Source organism: Mus pahari, chromosome X (genome assembly GCF_900095145.1).
Source record: "Mus pahari chromosome X, PAHARI_EIJ_v1.1, whole genome shotgun sequence".
Taxonomy (NCBI): Eukaryota; Metazoa; Chordata; class Mammalia; order Rodentia; family Muridae; genus Mus; species Mus pahari.
Window position 1 is genome coordinate 69,149,125 of NC_034613.1, and position 7,792 is coordinate 69,156,916.

The window sequence follows — 7,792 nt, forward strand, 5'->3', positions numbered from 1 at the left end:
AACTCTAATGATTTGTGCTCTAAGATCAAGAATTGATAAATGGGACCTCATGAAACTGGATAGCTTCTGTAAGGCAAAGGACATAGTCAATAAGACAAATCAGAAAAAAAAAATGGGAAAAAGACTTCACTAACCTCATATCCACTAGAGAGCTAATATTTAAATTATATAAAGAACTCAAGAATTTAATCACCAAGAACCCAATCAATCAAAAAACAGGGTATAGAACTTAACCAAGAAGGCACAACTGAGGAATCTCAAATGGCTGAGAAGTACCTAAAAAAATGTTCAAAGACATTTGTGATCAGGGAAATGCAAATCAAAACAACCGTGAGATTCCACCTTAAACCAATCAGAATGGCTAAAATCAAAACCTCAGGTGACAACACATGTTGGAGAGGATGTGGAGAAAGAGAAACACTCTTCCATTGCTGGTGGGATTGCAAAGTGGTACAACTACTCTGGAAATCAATCCAAACATAATTATTTTTAAAACAATTACAAATGTTTTCAATTTATTCTGTTTTCATTTGCTATCTGCCAAAAAATAATTTAGAGCAGTTCTGTTGTAAAACACAATTTTACCCTGTAGTAATTTATCCATATTCCAATATAGCCTTTCTGAGTTTCAACAGAAGCAATTTTGTTTTGTTTGTTTTCTTTTACTGGGTTAGACAAGAAAATGCTTTCTTTGAATTTGAAAAATATAAGTAAAGGTAGGAAAATATTTTACCCTGAAGTAAACTGACTAGCCACTTTACCCAGTCCTACATCTAACATCTTGCACTTATTATAATATTGATTTATTGCACTATTATTAGAGGTCTTATTACAAATATGAATGGATGGCGAGCTAATGCTCTTAAGTTGATTTATTTTTAAACTAAATTTTCTTTAATAATTATAATTTATGTAATCTACACATTAGTTAAACCTTAATATCTACTAGTGATTTTAGCCATCTAAAATTCATTTGATTGCCCCATCTGTTACATAAAGTGTTGGGACAGGTCATCTTTAAGAAGCTTCTCAACTTCAGATTCAATCATGTTACCTTATAGGTTCTAATACATAAATTATAAAAATAGCACCTAATATATATTCAGTACTAAGGCAATGTATACATAACCTAACAACTCTTTGTAGATGAAAATACTAGAGAAATTACATTTCCCACTTACTGTATTATATTTAGATTGTAGATAATTTAAGTTCTAAATGGCTCTTTTGAATTCACATCATGTAAATTAATGAATATCATCTTATTTTTCTACAACAATTTTTTAAAAGAATATAAGCTTAAATGACCACATATGATATTCTTCAAGTAATTTGCTAGTAAGTCAACTGATAAGAAAATAAAATATTTTAGCAAATATAAAATACTGTTATGTCTATATATTGTATTAGGTAAAGAAATATAAATATCCTTAGTCCCATTTATGAAATATGAATTACATGGTGCAGTTCTAGTGACTAGAGCAGTAACAGCTACATAAAATTATTAAAAGAAAATTCTCAGAGACTGTCATTTGCTTCTAATTTCCCTGACAGGTGTTTCTTTGTTGAATGTTTGTGAAATTCAAAAAAGGATTAGCTCACAATCTGCAAATATTTAGTTGTGAGTTTAATTTTCAGTCAGTACATTGGTTTTGGATTTATTACCATAGTTTCCTAAAATCTGAAAAAAACCATGTACTTCAAAATAAATAATAGTGGAAGTTTTATACATTCACAAACTAGGAGTTTTCTAAATTGTTTTTATATGTGAATGTGTGTCTGTGTGTAAAAGCAAAGGAAGTGTATAATATTACATAATTTTACAAATATCAAGTACATTTTAACTTGACTTAGTAAAAGAAAATTGACTATTGATCTCTGTGTCACAATTATATGTAATATGAGAGTGATATCTATAAATCATTTTGTCAAATGTGAGATAATCTGTTGGTTATCAATTATTATTGTGATTTTATGAATGTCTCTAAAACAATTATCTTTCTAAGAAATAAATTTTTCTTCTGACATAAGCAGTGGTAATTTTCATAGATTGCTATAAAAACAGTTTTGAGGATATATGGATCTTTAATTTCCACTTCTACTAAGTAGAAAGCCAATAAATAAAATCAATAAATAAAATGATGACTCATTTTTCTTTGCATAGTGTGATGTCAGATCTTCTGGCTAAGTAAAATCAAAGCTCAAAATAGCTTTACCATGTATATCAACCAAGAATATTCACTATCAATTAATCAACCCTTCATGGCTATTCCAGAAATGTCAATTTCTCTGGAATTAGGCAATTCAAAACCATTAGAGTAGAGACAGATGTGGCTTTCTGTGGTAATATTCATCCTGACCATGCAAGAGCTTAGTGCCTGGCACTGCCAAAAGGAAAAATCTTATCTTTGCTTACAAATAACATGATTGTATTTTTGTGAATCCCTTAAAATTGCACACCTGCTAAAACTAAAACATTGATTCAACAAACTTGCAGTTAAAAAAAAATCACAAAAAGCTAATTGTGATTAGTATACACTTAATGAACAATCTAAAAAGTTAAATCAATACCATTTTTAAAAGCATAAAAATTAAACAACTTAGAAATCACTTTAACCATGGATGTGAAAGACTTACAAACTGAAAGTTAAACATAATTTCTTAAAAAGTTAAACAATACATAATAAATATAAATATACAGAAAGGAGTGAGTTGGCTTGAGCCAGGCATACTCCATGCCAGGTAGCAAAATAGTGGTCCAGGAGACCAGGCCTGAGTTTTAACTTTCTAAAACTGGGCAAGTCAGTTACTGGAGCAACAGTAGGCTTAGGTCAAGAGCTATCCCTCCACAGTTTGCAAAAGAACAGTTAGCCAAGTTTGTGGATAAGAGGTCAAAAGCTACCCCTACTTAGCATGAAGCAAGAAAAGTTAGTCAAGAACGTTTGAAACAAAAAAGTAACCATTCTTAGCATCATCCAAAACATGGGATAAAAACCTACAAATCAAGATATAGATCACCTGCCAGTCAATAATGTTCTTCTTGGCTTTAAAACTGAGTGTGCAAATTCAGTTGGGGTCATCCCATCTGGATGGAAACAGGTCTCTGCATTCTGGAATTTGTTCGATAAGTGTTCTTTGCTTTTGTATACTGTTTTACTCTGAGACATCTTTCTTCAGTGATTCATAGACCCCCAAAATAACTCATTTTGCACAGATCAAAAATATAGTAGTGTTAAGATCCTAGTGTTGTCCAAAATAATCTGTAAATTCAAATGAACTCCCAATGGTTGTTTTAAAAATGTTTTAATTGACAAAATTCTTATTGCAGTGCAAGGTACACTATGGTGGTTTGAACAGGAGTGGCCACCATAGATTGGATTCTTAGTCCATAGGGAGTTGAAATATTGGAAGTTGTCACATGGTTGAAGAATGTGTGGCTTTGTTAGAGAAAGTATGTCACTGGAAGTGGACTTTGAAATCTGGAAAGCTCAATCCAGGTTTAGTGGCTCATTGTTCTCTTTATGCTGCCTACTGTTACAGATATAGAACTCTGACCTCCTTCTCCAACACCATATATGCCTACATATCCCCATGTTTCCTGCCCTGATGATAATGGACTGAACATGTGAAACTTCAAGGCAAAACCTATTACATGTTTTTCTTTATAAGCAAATATGGAGCCAGGCTTGGTGGCACATGCCTTTAATCCCAGCACTCGGGAGGCAGAGGCAGGCAGATTTCTGAGTTCAAGGTCAGCCTGGTCTACAAAGTGAGCTTCAGGAAAGCCAGGGCTATAGAGAGAAACCATGTCTCAAAAAAACAAAACAAACAAACAAACAAATAAATAAATAAATAAACAGGGATATGCTGTCTCTCTACAGCAATAAAAGACATAAGAAAAACACAAAATACAGAAAACAATGTTGGAAGAAACAAAGAAACAAAATTGTCATGTTTTTAAATTATTTGTGTTTTAATTTTATAAAATTTCCAAATGATAGTAATAAAAACAATCACATAGAAATAGACATAAAATCCAATGAAACTGAATGGGTAACTGAAAATAAACTTTTATGTATAAAGACAAAAGAGGATCTGAAAGCTTCCAATGGGAAAATTAAAGTGTTTACATCAAATGGTGATGACATTTTGCCATCCACATGGAAATAATGCTTGAGGAGGAAACTGAATACAATGTGCCCCCAAAAATTAACTGAAAATGTATTAAATATTAATATAAGTTCTAACACTATAAAATTCTCAGAAGCAAAATGTAAGAAATTATTCTGAGTATTACATTTGGCAATAATTTCCTGGAAATAACACAAAGTAAAATGCTGTTCTAGGGGTCAGGCTGAGAGGCAAATAGAGAGTTGTTTAAGGAATAATACAGTTTTATATTATCAAACTAAAAGCATTCTAGATATCTGAATCACAATAATATGAGGCTGGAGATTTAGTTCAGTGGTAGATCAATTTTTTAGTAAATACACAGCCCTGGGTTCAGGGCTATACAGAAAATAAGTTCAATAACATGTCTCAATAGAAGACTATTGAAGTACATATTTATAGTTGGATATAATGGCAAATTCTGCATTGTGGGGGTTGTGTTCAGAATGAAGAAATATGTCTATAATAAGTTGATAATAATACTGTCCATTCAGCTTTACTCTTATAAGAGTGTAATGTTCTTAATATTGTCTAGTAATATTTACCTAAAACTTTCACCTATCTTTTATGCAAAGATGACCAAAAGTAGCATTTATTCTCTATAGGTATCTCAGAAACTTTGAGAAAAAGAATTTCTAAAATATGGTGCATCCTTTCTTAGAAAACTTAAGTCAGTATGAATTGATCACTACAAATAAGTCTACTAGTATTATCCATGCTTCAGATATTTTTATTTTATTTTATTTTATTTTATTTTATTTTATTTTATTTTGTTTGTCCTTTGATGACAAAAATAAGCTTGTCTTGCCTAAAGGGAAACTTATTTGTAGATCACAAAAATCTCTCTGTTAAAATTCCAATAAACAAAATGCTTTTTTGCCAAATGAGCTATTTCATATTTCAAGTCTTGGACCACAAATCAGTGTATAAGTTTCTTGGAAGAAGTTAGTACAATTCAAGGATCATTTCTTTCCTTATAACAAGGTTTACTCCTTTTAAAATACATGCCTCTGAGCAACACATTTTGAAATAAAGAATTTTCCCTTCTTTAAATACATTGTTTGAAAGCCTACTTGATACTTTTTCTTGGTGGTAGAGAAAACGAACAGATGATCTTTCATGGTTTGTTCTTTAAGGAAATCAGTATAATCTGCTCATTTTATTAGATAATATTATGAATCTATTCTGTTTGTCAAACAACTAATGTTGTGGCTACTAAAACTCTACACTCTTAAAGGAAAGAGTAAAATAGTATTAAGGATGGTTTTAAAAGCCAAAGAGAAAATTTATATTATAAGATTACTTTAAAATATGTAAAGAATATGACAGTGTAGATAGTTAAATGAAGTTACTCCACAAGGGTATTGCTACCCCCAGGAACCATCAATTACTAACAAAATTCTCAGTGCCCACCAATGGACACCAACTGTACTGGCTAGTTTTCTATCAACTTGACACAAGCTGGACTTATCATAGAGAAAGGAGCTTCAGTTGGGAAAATGCCTCCACAAGATCCAGTTGTAATTAGTCATCAAAGGGGGAGGTCCCCTTGTGGGTGGTACCATCACTGGGCTGGTAGTCTTGGGTTCTATAAGAGAGCAGGCAGAGCAAGACAGTGGAAGCAAGTCTGTAAAAAACATCCCTTCATGGCTTCTGCATCAGCTCCTGCATTCTGACCTGCTTGAGTTCCAGTCCTAACTTTCTTTGGTGATAAATATAAGCTAAGTAAACCCTTTCCTCCCAAACTTGCTTCTTGGGCATGATGTTTGTGCAGGAATAGAGAACCTGACTAAGATACCAACTTCAAGTGCTTAATCACAGGATTCAAAGAAAATCCCAAGATTATATAGGTTATCCTTATTATCATTGGTTGCCCACCTGATATTTGGTCACATGAGTTGAAGGAATCAAAATGCTATTAAGCTGAAAGCAACATCCATGAGGGAGAAGTCTCATAGATTTGTAATGTGTTAAAAATGTTACCAAGAAAAGAATAAAAACTTATCACCAGGAGCTCAATAGCAGCCAAAATACTGAACAAAGAGGAGATAGAACCTGTACAGACCACATCCAGTGGACAGTCATGGTCCCTGCTTGGGGAATGGGGACCCTCACCCATCACAACAATTTTAACCCAGATTTGTTCCTGCCTAAAAGAAATACAGGGACAAAGTGGGGCAGAGACTGAAGGAAAGGCCACCCAGAGACTGTCCCACCTGGGGATACATCCCATATACAGTCAACAAACACAGACACTATTGTGGATGACAAGAAGTGCTTGCTGATGGAAGCTTGATATGACTGTCTCCTGAGAGGCTCTGCCACAACCTGACAAATACAGAGGTGGATGCTCACAGCCAACCATTGGACTGAGTGTGCGTTCCCTGATCGAAGAGTTGGTGAAGGGGCTGAAGGAGCTGAAGGGGATTGCAACCCCATAGGAAGAACAATAATATAAATCAAGTAGACCCTGCAGAGGTCCCAGATTCTAAACTATCAACTGAAGTGTACACATGGAATGACCCATGTCTCCAGCTGCATATGTAGCAGAGGACAGCCTTATCTGGCATCAATATGAGGGGCAACCTTTGGACTTGTGAAGGCTCAATACTCCAGCATAGAGGGATGCTAGGGTGGTGAGGCAGAATTGGGTGTGTGGGTGTAGGCCCACCCTCATAGAGGCAGTGGACAGCAGGTATTGGATAGGGTACTTGGGGAGGGGAACCAGGAAATGGGGACAACATTTGAAATGTAAACTAGTAAATAACAACAACAAAAAATGTATCAACAATCCTACACATTCTTTTAAGTTCCTAAGTAGGATATCCCAGTGGTAAAACTAACAGCACTTGTATCTCATAAGAAAAACAATATACAAACCACTCAATAAGAGGGAACTCAAACTTGGTACTGTATATACATCTCAGAACCTATACCTATAACAGTTGTATACTTTACAGCAAAATCTCCAACTGACATTTTCCTAAATCAAAGTAGCTTTCTACTACATACTATGTGTATGTGTGTCTTCCATTTATTTTTGGAAGAATTAAAACCAGCCATGGTTCATGGCGATGTGTTCTGGTTCATGAGATTATTTCAATCTTCTTGTATCTGTTGAGGCTTGTTCTGTTTCAATTATTTGGTCAGTTTTGGACAAGGTACCTTGTAGTGCTGACAAGAAGGCATATTATTTTCTTTAAGATGAAATGTTTCATTCTTATCTTCTGTTAATTTCACTGTGCTTCTGTTTAACTTTCTGTTTATATGATCTGTCCATTGATGAGAGTGGGGTGTTGAAGACTCCTATTATTATTGTGTGAGGTGCATTGTGTGCTTTAAGCTTTAGTAAAGTTTCTTTCATGAATGTGTGTGCCCTTGTATTTGGAGCATAGATGTTCAGAATTGAGAGTTTTTCATGGTAGATTTTATCTTTGATAAATATGAAGTGTACTTCCTTATTTTTTGTTACCATTAGTTGAAAGTCAATGTTATTCAGTATTAGAATGGCTACTCCAGCTGGTTTCTTGGAACCACTTGCTTAGAAAATTGTTTTCCAGCCTTTTACTCTGAGGTAGTGTCTGTCTTTGTCCCTGAGGTGGGTTTCCTGTATGCAGCAAAA